The following is a 16,166-nucleotide window of genomic DNA, read 5'->3' as shown; positions in this document are numbered from 1 at the left end:
GTCAGGATAGAAGGAAAAATGAATGCAACAATATATAGAGATATCCTGGATGAAAATATTGCTGCATTCATTTTTCCTTCTATCCTGGCTAGTCGAATAATGGGGGCCACTGTGCTCATTGGGACCTTCAAAGCAGCAGAAATGTTTCTGTATCCTTCCCCAGATTTGTGCCTCAAGACAATCCTGTCTCGCAGGTCTACAGACAGTTCTTTTGACTTCATGCTTGGCGTTTGTGCTCTGACATGCACAGTCAACTGTGGGACCTTATATAGACAGTTATTATCTCAAGGATGATCAGTGGAAAAAAGATGCACCTGAGCTCAATTTTGAGCTTCATGGCAAAGGCTGTGAATACTTATGTAAATGTGATTTTTTTGTTTTCTATTTTTAATAAATTCAAAAAAGTAAAAAAAAAAAACTTTTTCACATTGTCATAATGGAGTATTTTGTGTAGAATTTTGAGCTAAGAGATTAAATTAATACAATTGGGAATGAGGCTGTAACTTGACAAAATGTGGAAAAAGTGAAGCGCTGTGAATACTTTCCGGATGTACTGTATGTGCCCTGGGATTGGCTGGCCACCGGTCCAGGGTGTACCCCGCCTCTCGCCCCAAATCAGGCTCCAGCATACCCCCACCCTAGTGAGGATAAGAGACATAGAAAATGAATGAATAACTAAACCATGTTGGTGTCATTCAACAGCTGTACTGTAATCTTACCTTGTCTAAGCTGTTGGGACCAAATTCTTGAGCGTCAACATCCTTCAGTATTCTGTTAAATGGATGGAGAATGCTGCACATGTAATTCATGTGGCAGCCAGAATATCTGTATTCATTAGTGCAGTCCAAAAAAGGAAAAGCAAGGCGATGGGGGCAGAAGGCATACCATGGAGCAGTCCAGAGACAAAAGAACTCCCAAAAGCAGCTGGAGGAGGTCGCGGTCCACTGGGCAGTACACTGAAAAAAATTTGGAGTGCCATTTACTTGAGAAAAGCTAGGTAACAATTTGCACGCACAATTCCCAAGCAACTTTTCCTTGGCAAACACTCTGGTCAAATTTACTTTTTTTGAATGAAAAAGGTACCCTTTGCTAGTAAATTTGACCCCAAACTACCTTTGAATCTACTTCAAAATCCATATAAATGTACTCGCTTTTCAGGATTGTTTAACTAGTTTTCCCTGACTTTATTTGGAGCAAATTATAAGTAATATTTACATGATTTAAGCTACCACCTACACCACTTTTCTAATATGATTGTGTAGTATTTTTTTTAAGATGGCCTTCTTTGAATGAAATGATCTTAACACATCTTCTACAAAACATTATTTCAAACCAGAACAGCTTCACTGCATTTGTACTAAAGCTGTATTTACTTCCAGATAGCGGTGCACAAAAACACAACACAGCCACAGGTTGAGGCACCTGTGAAATTAATTCAACATTTCATAACTAAACCAAAGACCTGGGATTTATTCCCTTAATTGGGAATCGTATTATTAGAATGATTATTTTTTGACTTCCACTTTCCTCATGCAGGTATGGACTTCCCACACTAGTGTGCCAGACGCCTCCTTCTGGACATTTGGTGTCTACTATACACTCAATTGGAGTCCACCTGCAGTAAATTCAGTTGATTGGACATGATTTGGAAATATAACAACTGTCTATATAAGGTCCCACAGTTGACTGTGCATGTCAGAGCACAAACGCCAAGCATGAAGTCAAAAGAACTGTCTGTAGACCTGCGAGACAGGATTGTCTTGAGGCACAAATCTGGGGAAGGATACAGAAACATTTCTGCTGCTTTGAAGGTCCCAATGAGCACAGTGGCCCCCATTATTCGACTAGCCAGGATAGAAGGAAAAATGAATGCAGCAATATTTTCATCCAGGATATCTCTATATATTGCTGCATTCATTTTTCCTTCTATCCTGACTAGTCTGCCAGTTCCTGCTGCTGAAAAACATCCCCACAGCATGATGCTGCCACCACCATGCTTCACTGTAGGGATGGAGGCCACTGTGCTCATTGGGACCTTCAAAGCAGCAGAAATGTTTCTGTATCCTTCCCCAGATTTGTGCCTAAAGACAATCCTGTCTCGCAGGTCTACAGACAGTTCTTTTGACTTCATGCTTGGCGTTTGTGCTCTGACATGCACAGTCAACTGTGGGACCTTATATAGACAGTTATTATCTCAAGGATGATCAGTGGAAAAAAGATGCACCTGAGCTCAATTTTGAGCTTCATGGCAAAGGCTGTGAATACTTATGTAAATGTGATTTTTTTGTTTTCTATTTTTAATAAATTCAAAAACGTAAAAAAAAAAAACCTTTTTCACATTGTCATAATGGAGTATTTTGAGCTAAGAGATTAAATTAATACAATTGGGAATGAGGCTGTAACTTGACAAAATGTGGAAAAAGTGAAGCGCTGTGAATACTTTCCGGATGTACTGTATGTGCCCTGGGATTGGCTGGCCACCGGTCCAGGGTGTACCCCGCCTCTCGCCCCAAATCAGGCTCCAGCATACCCCCACCCTAGTGAGGATAAGAGACATAGAAAATGAATGAATAACTAAACCATGTTGGTGTCATTCAACAGCTGTACTGTAATCTTACCTTGTCTAAGCTGTTGGGACCAAATTCTTGAGCGTCAACATCCTTCAGCATTCTGTTAAATGGATGGAGAAATCATTTCAATTATGGCAACTACAAAATCTAAAATCATCACAATGGTTAGTAGTCCAAACGACAAAGCTGCTTGACAATATTTGTTGGGTTTTTTTTTTTTTTTTTTTTTTTTAAACAAAACACTCAAAATCAACTTAGTTCTTAACCCTAAGATGCATGAGTGACTGGACCCTACACTCTTCCATAAGAGTCCATATTTCTTGAAATGTATAAAAGCTAAGTTAAAAATTTGAATGGTATTATATTGAAAACATGTTTTTTTTCGGAATAACTGGAATATGAAATGATAAAAAAAAAATTCATTATGAAGATATTTCAAGAAAACAACCTGACTGGGTCATTTTTGACCCACTTATGCATCTACGGGTTAATACACATTTTTCATCTGTGTCTTGAAACCTAACCTAAACAAAACTCTTTTTTCCTCACAACGGGATATCGTTGAGGAACTCCATTATCCAACTCTTTAAATCAATAAAACTTAAAAGGCTAAACTGCCATTTCCAGATTCAAATAACCATATACATATTGTAATGTTACCTTCTGTAGGGGTTGGCCACCTTGACCCCGGCGGCGGCCTCTCTGTGGCGCGTCCTTCACCCCAGGTGTCTAGAGATGGTGTATGTGTATAGGTGAAATTAAAGTTCCAAAATTCACTTCCATGGAATACTTGTCACAAACAAAAACTCCCGCTCCCCGACGGTATCCACAAGACTCAGGTCGCTAGCATACTTCAACAAATGTTTGCGCTACACGCGGTTCCCATGGCTTAGAGGACACTGCTGCTGCCAAAATAATCACATAACATATATAAAAGGGACGAATCCTTACACATTTAATAAACATAAAAATCTCCTGTTCTGCAACCGAAAACAGCTCGCAGTTGATAGCGAGCTAGCTAGCTAGCTAGCTAGCTGGCTGGCAGGCTAAAGGTAAGCTAATGCTAACGTCGCGTATGTCACATTATGACACTGACGTAAACATTGAACAGGAACAGGAAAGGTGACAGAAAACAAGTCAGATAAGCATATGACCTACCCATATGGCTCCACATCGATGAATTTCCTTGTTAAACGACTGTCCACGTCGTCTTCCATTGTCTTCCCGTGAAAACATGGCGCCCTCGAACTTCGTCTTGGGAAGTCTGAGCTCAAACGATCCTCTGACGCATGCGCAGAATGGCATGGCACAAGGTGGCCATGTTCACTGTTAGTAGCTGCTGCAATCAATTACAGGTGTGACCGGTGGACCAGCCTCCTGCCATAGAAGGGAGTTCTGTAAAACAAAAAAAGGAGGGAAAGCGCAGTCAATATGCTTTCAAACTATATAGAATTCAGCCTGCTGTCTGCTTTAGTTTTTTGAATATGAGCCTCTGACGTTGAAGGCCGTGTGCTACTTAAGCTAGCTCAATGTATGCCGTTTAAAGGTCACTTAAAGCCATTTAACAATTATAATGTTTTAATAGCGTGTACAAAGAGTACAGAGAGTTTGCGTACTTACTACTCACACTTGTTCAATTTTCTTCAAAGTGCGTAAGAAGCAGGTTGCCCTCAGGCCGTCCCTCTTTTATTTGAAACCGCTCTATAGCGTGCCGGGCGGGGCTTCCGGCCGTCCGTGCTTCATCTGAATGTTGCGACCATCGTTTCCGGAAAGTGCGTCATGGCCCTTTAAGAAAAATGGCATTGTGGGAAGTCTGTGTGCTGTAGTTCTGCGTTTTTGGCACTAGGTGTCTCTGTTCTGCTTGTACACAGTGTGAACGCACTTAAGTGCAAGTATGCAAGTGTATGTTAAAAGTTGGCTTCTGCATGCATGTGCTTCTACCATATAAGACCATTCACTCGGGAAAGAGACGCCCACAGGAGGACTGAGGCTTCCAAAAGAAGACTTTGACTTTGTACCGCCCATAAGCGAGATAGGTCAGAGTCATCCAAGCTCTCGTCCACCTGTTATTTTTGGAGAAAAGGTCTCTGATTTGCTGTGCTAACCCACTGTTCTTTTAAGGAGAAGGACCTTTGGTCAAGCAACTTTTTCCTACGGAGCGACAAATTTTTGGAACTCCGCACCAAGTGCCTGATCTACCCACTATTGCTTCATTTTCCAAGCATCTTCAACTTTGGAAAATCAAACCCGTTGCCACTGATTGTGATCATTTTTAACTTGTCCACTGCTGCTGATTTGTTGTGTGTTATTATCTATTGTATGTTATAATGTTGCATTTTTACATAGTTGGGTAGCCACAAATTATAACTGCTAATTCATTATTGTAGTATGTCATAAGTCTGTAATTCTGTCATCATTTATCTTTTATTCTTAGGCAGGAGAGCAACGTGCAATTCAACAAGCACTTTATATTTCTGTTCTATACACTCTAAAAAAATATATAGTGGCTCAGCTTAATTCAATGAAGGTAACAATTTGCGTCAATCTTTTTAAGAAATTCCAACTAAAACCTTTCAGTAAATCCAACAAGTCTTTTAATGTTAGAAACTAAGTTATTTAAGGACAACCGACATGATTTACTTCATCCTGCAAACAGTTAATTAAGGTGAACCAACTTCATTTTAATAAAATGGTTCAAGTTCAATTCAGGTGAACCAACTCAATTTTAATAAAATGGTTCAAGTTCAATGAAGTTGTCAATATAATTAATTTAAGCTATTCCAGCTCATTTGTTTTTCATTCCTCATCACAAATATTTCAAATTGTTTTCTCAATTGTTTTTTTTATCAATAACATTAATTTTATGAACATAAATACAGTTCAGTCAGTTTAATGGTCAAACTTGTTTATTACATATAATCAGTGGTGGAAAGTAACGGAGTAAATTTACTTGAGTACAGATTTTAAGGATTTGTACTTTACTCGAGTAGAAAATTGATTTCATACTCTTACTCGAGTAACATTTTGACAGAGCTACTTTTACTTGTAGTGGAGTAAATTTGACAAGGAGGATTTGTACTCTTACTCAAGTACTGAAGTCGTGTACTCACTCCACCACTGCATATAATGGCCAACTTGTCCAACTGTTTACCATCAAATAAACATGGAGGAGCTCCAAATGAAGACATGAAATCAAATATTACATATTATACATATTTCTTCCTGAAGAATATTGAAACATATTTTACATAGCAGTCATACTTCTTCCAAAAAAGAACACAGAATATATCAAATGTGTACGTATGTATGTAGGTCTAAATATTGACAGCTAACAGCTCAAAAGTAAAAAAAAAAATGACAAACTAGTCTTCAAAATGATCCTTCAAAGAAATGACTTGTATTAAACTGCATTAAACATAACAGTGAAATTAGAATGCAGCCTAATTTTCAGTGCAGCAGTTTAGCTTTTAGAGACATTACCTTGGGACTTGCTCTCAGAGCATCCAGCTCAAGGAATATCTTTTGAAATACCTCAAAAGTGCTTTTCAGGTAACTCTTTTGGGTAACTCAGGTTGAGTGCATACATTAGTCCCATGAGCAAGGCACATGCTCTTGGGACAGTCAGGCCATCCAGGACTTCTGCTCCCTCAATCACCACTGTTGCGTTGGCTGGTTCAGATGCCCCTCTGCTCACAACAATCTTCATCACTTCATCACCATTCTGGCATAAGTAGATCAGAGTCAACATCAGTGTTTTTTGTCTTATGTAAAAACAAGAATAATGTACAGTGAATCTGCACTTGGGTTAACTTCAGGATTTAACGTGGGCTTTGGGGACGGCTGTTTAGTAGCAAAACAAACATTTTTAATGACATACTTTTGACAAACAAACGCTGCCCATAAAGTTCTGATAAAACGTAGAAAACTTTCACTTTTCACCAAACTTCCTGAATATATCACTGATGGTCCTGATTTTGGTTCCTATCATTCAGTTGCACCCAGTCATTCAGTCTGCCACCCCTAAATACTGCCCAGGTTAAATCCTTGAAGTTGAAGTGTTGGATTACTTAGCAGCTGTTCTTTAAAGAGATCCTCCTCCTGTTCTCTCAGGTACACGATTAGGCTACGGATTGCAGCTTCTCTCCTACTTTCTACCGACTGGTCCTGTAAATAAAATAATACAAGAAAATGAAACAATCTTTAAAAAGATGAATTTATGATTTATTGATTGAAATATTTATTTAACTAACCCATCAACACCTCCTAAAAATAAAGTGATTTTTCTTTCTATTTGAAATGAACCTTGTTACATTTATTTATACCTCTAGCAGCATGTTCTTTATGTGCTGAATCTCCTCCTCTTGAGGACACCAGTGCCATTATTTTTGGGGTATACTGGTCCAGTTTTGCCATGAATGTTCTCTCAAGGCAACCAGCGGTGATCCTTCTGAATTCTTCATTTATCTGTGTAAAATACAAATAAAAAGGTGCAATTTGTTCATGTAGTAAATTGACTGACATAGCACATACTGCAAACCATTTTATAAAACAAGATTAACCTGAGTTGCATCGAAAAGAGCCGGCCATCGGTCTCTTATGTCACAGATTTGTGGTGCTTGTGGTGCAACTTCCTGCCTGCGAATGGAGAAAGTCTTTGCCATTTTCTCACTGATGACCTGGCAGTTGTTCCTCTTCTTTACTTCATCAAGGAGCTCCAAAGTTCCTTCTGTTTCTCCTTGTGGGTGAGGAGGTAAATAGTTCACCTCTGCCTGCCCTTCTTGGCTTTTTTTTTGGATATTCTTTGCAGGGGCTTTCTCATGCTCTATGCTCGCTTCTTTCTGAGAGAGTTCACATCAAGCTCAGGGCATCCTAGCCCTCTCCATTTAGATCTATAGCTGGCCATTTTATGTTTTAGTCTTTGTTGCCATGCGTAGCATCCATTATATGACCCTGGTTCTTTAAGGCAAGGATGCTTCTGAATCAGTGCCTCAGCAACATGGTTAAACTGCGCACTAGTGGGGTAAGATGCTTTCAGCCAGCTTCTCAAGGATGTCTGGAGGCAAAGGATTGTGGCAAAGTTGAGCTGAATTCCATCCTTCTTGAAAACTTCATTTCCTGAGGCCAGCACAAGCTCTGTGTCGTAAGCAAAATTAGGTACAGGAAATGTAGTGGGCCAACACTGTGTACGGTGAGTAACCTGTTCAGGTGATGAAAGTGTGATCAGTGTGTCCTGCGATCCAGAGGAACAGCTGCTGCTAGCAGGATGGACAGAGGTCTCAGAATTAGGGAGCGAGGCTACTGATGCACTTTCAAAGGAACTGTCAGTACCCATCAGTAAAGGTCAGAGTAACTGTAGGAGGTTCAACAATGTGAACCACCTTAATGGTATCCTTGTCCTTGGTGTCACTTGTTGAGGTAAGAGAAAAATATTCCTCTCCAAAGTCAGCATCCTTATAATGCAAGGTAAAGTTCCCATCAAGCCCAAATTTCTCCCTCACAATAGACTCAAGTTCATCAGGGATTCCATCCGGTAAGTCCAGTTTGCCAATTTCACGGTCCTGAAGAATGATCCCAAGTTTGGCTTGAGGAGACATCAGGGTATCTATTAGAGAAAACATGACATCAGTTTGGGTTCTAGAATACATGCAGACACATCATATAATCATCATCATTCAGTATGGGAGAAGAATATGACCACTAAAAATGACTCTAGATAAATAAAAGCTTTGGACCTTGAATTTTCATCACATTTATCATATAGTAAACTAGTATGCTGACAAGTACTGGTTGATTCAGTCTCCAAGAAATTTGACATCACACATCCGTGACATTTCCTCATCATCAAACTTCACACCAAGTCTTAGATTTGTGTCCATAAGTATACTTCTACAAAAGCCAATGCAAAGAATCCTATATGCCTGCTTATACTATGATTAAATGTTGAAGACTTTTATTTCTGTGGCAAAGACAAGGATAGGAACAAAGCTTTGTTCACTTGAACATTTCCCCCTGAAGAATAATGTCATAAAAGTCAAACTACAAAGATCTTGTACCATCTTGTTGTCCATCTCGTGTCAGTATTATGGAGCTCATATTTACAACTACTACTAATCATAATTTCAGATCTCCATATTGGCATAGTCATCAAGAGCCTAACATCCTCTCCTCAGCGAGAATCAGTGTGGTCTGGGTTTAAAAGTCTTACCATGCTTCTGGCAAATTGACAAACTAATATTGTCTCATGTTTGATTATAGGTTGAACATTATCACACTTCATCACAAAAATATGATTGGAATACACACATTCAAGGAGTTGTATATTCTCACTACACCTGCAAGTGAAAATGATCATTTGTGCTCAAGTGTGGGGCAAGCACGTTCATTGAAAAAAAACAACAACTTTGTTTTTGTAATGAGACAGTAACCCCATATACAGAGAGGATGATGCCATTTTTGAGGTCTCTCCTATAAACTCAAACAAATGATGAGTTATACTGACCCCTTTGCAATCTATGGTACGCTTCCCTGCAACACCGTATGCTGCCATGGGGAAGATGTCAAACAACTCACGAGGCTCAATGAGCTTGAAAACACTTGTTGTGTTTCTAAGATGCTCAATATACCATGAATTGAAACATTTGACAATGAAGCCAACCTTGCCATTTATGACAACAAGCTGCATCAATTCTACAAAATCTGGCAGACCACCTGTTGAACCACGTGCCAAGATCATGCCAGTGGAACAACTGGTGCCACTGTAGCACACTGTGTTTGCCATGTGGACAAATGATTCACCAGGGAATTTTCATTCCACTGCTTTCTTAATGTCTTCCCTCAGCACAGTCAAATCCACTGTTGACACTTTTGCTACTTGTAGAGACTGAACAATTTTACTGCCATGTAGATGGTATGCAATCATTAACTGATGCTTCACTGCAAGAGACAACAGAATGTTTCGGAAGCTATGCGTATGTCTGACCACACGCTTCAAAAAGCTGTGCTTAGCTTCAAAGCGCATAGTCCACAAAGTGAACCAAATGAACCAAGTGGACCAAAAGCTTTCATCTGGCTGGTGTGGGTAGTGTTCAAGAAAATGATGCTTTCCTGAGGGAAAACCTCCAGGAATCTGTGCCGATGCTCAGAAATCTTGCTTTCAAGGAAACAAACAGCGAGGTCTGTGTGAACAGGAGAAAGGACAAGTTCAACTATGTCCTTAAGGTTCAGAAGGATCAGCCATGCTGGTTCATTCTCAGGGATTCTTTCTCCAACTATCAGGGGAAGGAGGCGAAGCAAAGCCCAGTTTTCATGGGCATTTCCACCAACAGTTTTTCTTGCAGCAAAAGTCAGTGGAACTGGTTGCGGTGCATCCGTTCTATCTGTCCATCTGTATGGGAACTCTTTGATTCATTGATTTCATTCCTCGAGTGTGAAATATTTCTCTTTGATGAACACATTTAGGCATAGTGCTAACTCTAAAGGCACAACGCCTTCAAAGAGATCATGTAGCAAATCAGGTGGATAGCCAGATAAAACATTGAAATATTTGAGTTTGTCAGTCAGTGGGCACTGTCTCTTTACTCCATAACAATGAGAAGAATGCACTTGTATCTCTCTGTGCTGTCTGAACATGCAACCTGTGCTCTTGTGTTGTTCCTGTTTTAACTTCACTCACCTGGAATTGAGATCTTTCTCCAAGACAGAACCTGCAGGTGTGTGTACTTGTGAGACGTGAGAAGCTCTCCACAAACCCTCCAATAGAGTGGGCACCAAGGTTATCTGCAACGACACAATACACAGTACCTTTGACTCGTAGACCTATTGAAGGAATGTAAAGTCCTTCTTCTTCTAGGCTGGCAAGGAAGGTCCTTAAGCAGTGGTTCTAACACAGCACTATAGCCAAACTTTTGAACATCATCAGCCTTGCAGAGAATGGCAAGGTAGATTGATGTGAGCGAGGATCTGAGCAATGGTGGCACATTGGCTAAAACCCAATACACAGCAGTCATTTTGTGTTTTTTTCTTGATGTGCCAAGTGGATTACACACTTCAAAATCATCCACATACAGAATGAGAGAAATGGCTGGATTCTTTTCTCATAGCAATTTATTGTTTTTCAAATGTATGCCATCATGAAATGAATTGTAGTGAGTGTCAGAGCTGCTGTCTGCTTCAGAGCTATGTTTGAGCAAATCCTGGATCTCTTTTTTTCTTCAAAACCTCATGCAAGGACTTTCAAATTGGTACATGTTGGAAACTTTTCTTCTCCCTGAGAAGAACTGAGAAGACATGATTAGATATTCTGTAGGTTCCACCATGGAAAAATGCTCCCTTCTTTTGTAGGTGGAAAGGTGGAAAGAGGAGCAGTATGTCCTAGAGCTAATGTCATTGGCTTAGACTTGCACAGATAGGTCTGTCGCCATCTCTGAGATGATCACATCATCAACTTTTCATCAACAATTATGCCTCTTTAAGCATGACTGTAAAATATCTTTCAAAAGAGGACCTGAAGCTGATGAAGAAATAAAGTGCAGTTCTTCCACTAACTCATGAATACACCTTTGTGGTACATTGAATATGCTTTCCATTTTCAACAGCAGGTGGGCTACATTTTTTTCAATGAAGTTGCAGTGGCAGTTCTCTCATTTCTTCATCTTCAGGATCTTCACTCACTGTAACCTCCATATCCTCGTCAAAAGGATCATATCAAAAGGACCCCTGTATTTGAAAGATGAACATACAGTACCTCTGCAAGAGCTCAGGCTTGAAGTCATCCAGGGAATGAGGAGTGTGTTTCCGGCTCCTATGAGAGGCAAATGTTCCAGAAATGTTTGTTTTGAGAGCAATTTTCAAAAACACAAGACACTGTTTCCTGCTTTTTTAAATGACGGCCAATGTGTTCAAAGTATTCTCTTTCTGTGGAGATGGTGTTTAAAGAGCAACATGAACATTTCAAAGACAGAACTTCTCTGCGTGTCCCTGTCTCACGAGTTGAATGGCTTCTTGACAGATGGGTTCTCAGGCTGCCCCATGTTTTAAACGAGCAATAACGCTCCCAATGGAGGCAAGGGAGAAGTTCTCCACCATGGCCACCATGGTCTAAGCCTATAATGCTTTCAAAGATCACTTTTTCTTGACACAAGTTTACAGGTCCAATTCATTTTTAAAACTAAACAAAGCTCTATTTAAACGGCTTTGAATTTTTTCATGACATTTGGAATTGTTTAGTGATTCATAGCTTTAGTGCTTACAGCGTGTGCAGCATGACTTGGAAAAATATATTGCCTATGATGTGTTTCTAAATTGAAGATGGAAAAACTGTGAAAAATGTGCTTGCAACCAACTGCACAAAAATGATCCTTTGTCTTGGGTTCTAAAGGATTTGAAATATGGTTGAACTGCTTCACAATATTTTGGACTTTTAAAGTGAGCTAAATGAGAAAAAAAAACACTACACACCACTATACACACATTTTGTGTGTATACATTCATTCCTAACTTCAGAAAATGCCACCTGTCTCAATAGCAAAAGAGAAAAATAGCCAGGCCTACTGCAGCCTTACTAAAAGGAAACTTGTTCTATGGCGTATCTACAACTAATGTGGGTGCCTTAACCTCTCATAGACACACACCAACACGTCACTTAAAACAGAAACTACTAGCTGGCCAAACTTCATCAATGTAGTCCAAACTTGGAAAAAATGTGAACAAAACAATACACTCATTTCTCTTACCTTGATAAGAGTGATATACTAACTAACGTTTACCGCTAATTCAAATCGTTCGGCTGCCACAGACGTCTTTGTCTGACGATAAACGGTCGAGGGGCGGCGCTGGGCGAGAGAGCGCGGGCAAAAGGACATTTATGAACAGCTTCAGTTCTAAAGTTTTGTAACATGCAGTTATAGGCAGCTATGAAGCTACCATTTTACAAAATGGCTACATTAGCTTCATTTCAATGATGTCTGCGTTAACACGAATTAGTGCAACATTTGCTGATACAGTTAGTAGCCGTTATGAACAAAATAAAGCAAAAACAGTTACTTACCTCATATTGCTCCATAGAAACTCTTGTTTTTTTCTTGGGATTTTGGGGATTTTCCAACAGGCATTAATAGCAGTCGCAGTCTGGCTCCTCTCTGTACGTGATTGCAGGATAAAACCAGAAGCAGGAGCAGGAGCAGAGCAGCTTCTGAAAGCTGTTGAACATTTGGCTCTAGCTGTGGGAATATGTCATTTCATCAAGTTTTAACAACCTTTTAAGTGAGAATGTGACCCTGTAGCTTACCTTCATCCAGAAAATTCGGAGAAACGTTTGGTCCTGACATCTCGGAGACATCGTACAATAGAACGTCTTCCCTGTTTTTTTCAAAATAAAAGCTCCCATTACTATGAACATGAAACATGAGCGGTGCTCTTGTTTTGAAACGGCATGTTTAATGTGGCCTTTGAATTACCCCTGGGGACAGATAAAGTTTTTGTATTTGAATTTGTTCAAAAGTTTGCTTCAAAATATACATACATATTTAAGTTAACATTTCTATTTTTCTATTTTCAGCTGGGCCAACTTCTTCAAATAAGTTAACAACTTGTTTTAATAAGTCAGTGACACAAGTTTATCGTTTTATGTTGAAAAAGCTCTTGATTTTAACTCAACTCAACTAACTAAGCCCATATTTTCAGCTGGACCAACTTCTTCAAATAAGTTACCAACTTGTTATAATAAGTCCATGTAACAACCTTATTCTTTTATGTTGAAAAAGCTCTTGATTTTAAGCTCAACTAACTAATCCCATGAATCATTTTTAGAGTCTAGTTCTCTCAGTATTATAAAATGACCATTGTTGGTATTTCATGATTGTAAAATGTTTTGAGAATTGTCAAATGAAAATAGCACTTTACAGCATCTAGTGTGCACTTGGGCAAGTTGCAATATAGTAATACGCATGAAACACATAACCTTGCATGTTTTATGAATAATGTGATTTATATGTTCAAAACCAAGCTGCCAATGGGAAGTGCAAATTAGCCATACGGCTATCATCTCCCATGTCCCATTTTTTCAAAAATCAATCAATCTACACATTTCTTACATATAGTACCTTTAAGACTGACAGCACTCAGTCTGTGACCATCGCTGTCTATGGTCCTGAAGTCTCAGACAGGTCACAGCCCAGAAGGTCCTACAATCAAACACATAGGATTTCTGAACATTTACACCTCTGATCACAACAGTCATAGTACATAGTACATAGTACATAGTACATAGTACATAGTACGGCTGACTTGGGGGCGAGAGGCGGGGTACACCCTGGACCGGTGGCCAGTACACCACAACGGTAATGTATTACAAGTAAGTATTACAATATCAAATTGCATTTTGTGAAAATGTAGCATATACGTATGAGAAATGCAAGAAAAGGTCAAGATGAATTAAATACAAGTACGGACTAGCTCAGAAGATCTATGCTCGGCTCTAGGGAGGTTGAGGTACAGTAATATCACACAAGACACAAAATGTACTTTTAAGTGGCTTGGTGCCTTATTATTTGCTTTAAGTGCAAACAGTGACAAATTATTGACAATATTTACAAACGGCAGTAAAATGGTATAGAGGTTTTGGGAATTCCTATAGCTGTTTGATGAAGTGCACTTCAGTCTTTCAATCTAGTTCATTTGTTTCTTACAAATAAAGAAATCACAATTCAACAGTGGCTCAGCACAGTCCAGGGTGTAAATGCCCTTCAAATCACACAAAGCACAAAATCACAGTATTCACAATAAAGGGTCAGTGGCCACAACAATGTGTGGAGCGAATGTCCATCTCATAGGAACCCAGAGTCCATGGTATATGTGGAAATTGTCCATGATCGCGCGCAACAGAGTTCATATGTGAACAGATAAAGTGACCAGTGCATAGGTGGGAGAGAACTGGCTGCCAACACCCCTACCAGACCGCAGGAGGATGTTGAAGTGGTTCGGTTCTCTTTGGGTCTAGCTCGCCTCGGGGTCCCCAACCAGGCACACCTGGCCTGTATATCACAGACAGGACCACTATCAGTAAATCAGTCATAATTATCATCAGCTAGCTCAGTGTACACAAATCAATGAATCAGTATGCAAAATCAGAATATAAAAATACATTTTCAATGATCAACCCCGGTTTAGCTTTAAAGAGGATTGTTTTAAAATGCAATTTAAGGTGCATAACATTCAGAATACACAGTAATCAAAAGCAGTGGCTCAATATTTAAACAGTTAATCAAGTTAAAAAGTTTGATTATCGTTTTGGGGGTTAGCATAACAATGAATCGCATTACAGCAGCGAAGTTGGTTGCCGATCGCATTGATATGCTAACGCTACATAAGCTAACCACACGCAACAATAGCATCCAGACTCACCGATTCCCTCGTAATTCAGTCCCCGCTAGAACCCAGATGTCTGCAGCGACGGCACGCGGCTTCTACAAGTTTTATAATGCACAAAGTTTTAGAGAACGATCAACAATATATATAAGTTGAAGTAGTTTGTTCGAGACTAACCGTGTTAGCAGCGTCCTGTAGCCTGTCTCCTCACCACTGTGTGTGAGGGAGAGCGCACCGGTGTATTTGATTGCGGCCCTGGCGAACCTGATTGGCTGAGACGCAGCGCAAGCGGAAGAACGTTCCGTCTTCCGTCATGTGACTGGGTTGCATTCACGGACGTTATAAAAGACCGGGGAATATTTTTATATGATAGAAATATTCATAATCATCATTTGATTATAAAATATATTTTCATTATTTTCCAAGGATGCATAACTTCCATGTGGGTTACAAAAACAAACTAAATGATGCTGTAAATAGTACAGGCTATAGACATTAAGCAAAACATCACATTAAAACATAACCATCTCAAATGATCCTTACTAATAACAATTCATGATTGGCAATGTTTACAAACATTAGGCCTAGCGTGCTGGAGGCTCCTAGCGTACTGCATAAGAGAGAAAAATGCAACATGGACATGTTTGACAATCTAGCGGACTCAAAGGTAGCACCAAACCAGTGGTATTATTTGAATCTTGAGATTTCAACCAATCCATTGACACCAAATACATCATGCTTGCTGACCGGGAAAGGAGTGAAAAGTTGTTGCAAAGTTGAACTGTTTTACCGCGACGTGACCATAGACTTTTATTTCAACTGTATGTGGTGCAGCTAATTGTTTTGGAGTATCATGCTGTATAAGAGGAAAAAAATACAAGAGTGACACTTTTGACAATATAGCGGACTGAGCTTTAAAACTACTGCCAAACCATCATATATCTTGAGATTTCAATGAATTCATCCATACAAAATACATCATGCTGACTTACCGGGAAATGAGTGAAAAGTTCTTCCAAAGTTGTAGCCTGTCAGTGCGTCTTCTTTGTTCTGATTGGCAGAGTGGTGGAGCATACCCATACATTCATTTATTTGCTGCAACAAATCATCAACAATGACATCACACTTCATTGAAAGGCCGTTGATGAAATATAATGTAACATAAAGTAACACTGGGAAATGTTCTGTTACTTACGGTAGCCTACATGGCAATTCTCATTGTCCTGCATTCAC

General features: G+C 39.5%; 2 long non-coding RNA genes across 3 annotated transcripts; both read right to left on the bottom strand.

Moving 5' to 3' along the window:
* Positions 1-2,736: 2,736 nt before the first annotated feature.
* On the bottom strand, positions 2,737-4,329 carry LOC144894495 (uncharacterized). Its single transcript, XR_013625126.1, has 3 exons — positions 4,191-4,329; positions 3,729-3,965; positions 2,737-3,299 (listed from the first exon to the last, which is right to left on the bottom strand). It is a non-coding gene; the product is annotated as an uncharacterized LOC144894495 (long non-coding RNA).
* Positions 4,330-5,201: 872 nt separating this feature from the next.
* On the bottom strand, positions 5,202-15,048 carry LOC144894484 (uncharacterized). Of its 2 annotated transcripts, XR_013625100.1 has the most exons (10): positions 14,970-15,048; positions 14,347-14,599; positions 13,670-13,750; positions 12,856-12,926; positions 12,616-12,787; positions 10,243-11,370; positions 7,130-8,172; positions 6,893-7,034; positions 6,638-6,734; positions 5,202-6,291 (listed from the first exon to the last, which is right to left on the bottom strand). It is a non-coding gene; the product is annotated as an uncharacterized LOC144894484 (long non-coding RNA). The 2 variants fall into 2 exon arrangements; XR_013625101.1 differs by lacking the exons at positions 12,616-12,787; positions 12,856-12,926; positions 13,670-13,750; positions 14,347-14,599; positions 14,970-15,048 and having other exon boundaries at positions 5,250-6,291; positions 10,243-10,346; positions 11,314-11,372.
* Between the last annotated feature and the right edge of the window lie 1,118 nt (positions 15,049-16,166).

This window comes from Doryrhamphus excisus, linkage group LG20 (assembly GCF_037039965.1).
Source record: "Doryrhamphus excisus strain RoL-2023G ecotype Guam linkage group LG20, RoL_Dexc_Guam_v1.1, whole genome shotgun sequence".
In the NCBI taxonomy this organism is placed as follows: domain Eukaryota; kingdom Metazoa; phylum Chordata; class Actinopteri; order Syngnathiformes; family Syngnathidae; genus Doryrhamphus; species Doryrhamphus excisus.
Note: the sequence above shows the minus strand (reverse complement) of the source record. Positions and strands in the feature narration are given on the sequence as shown.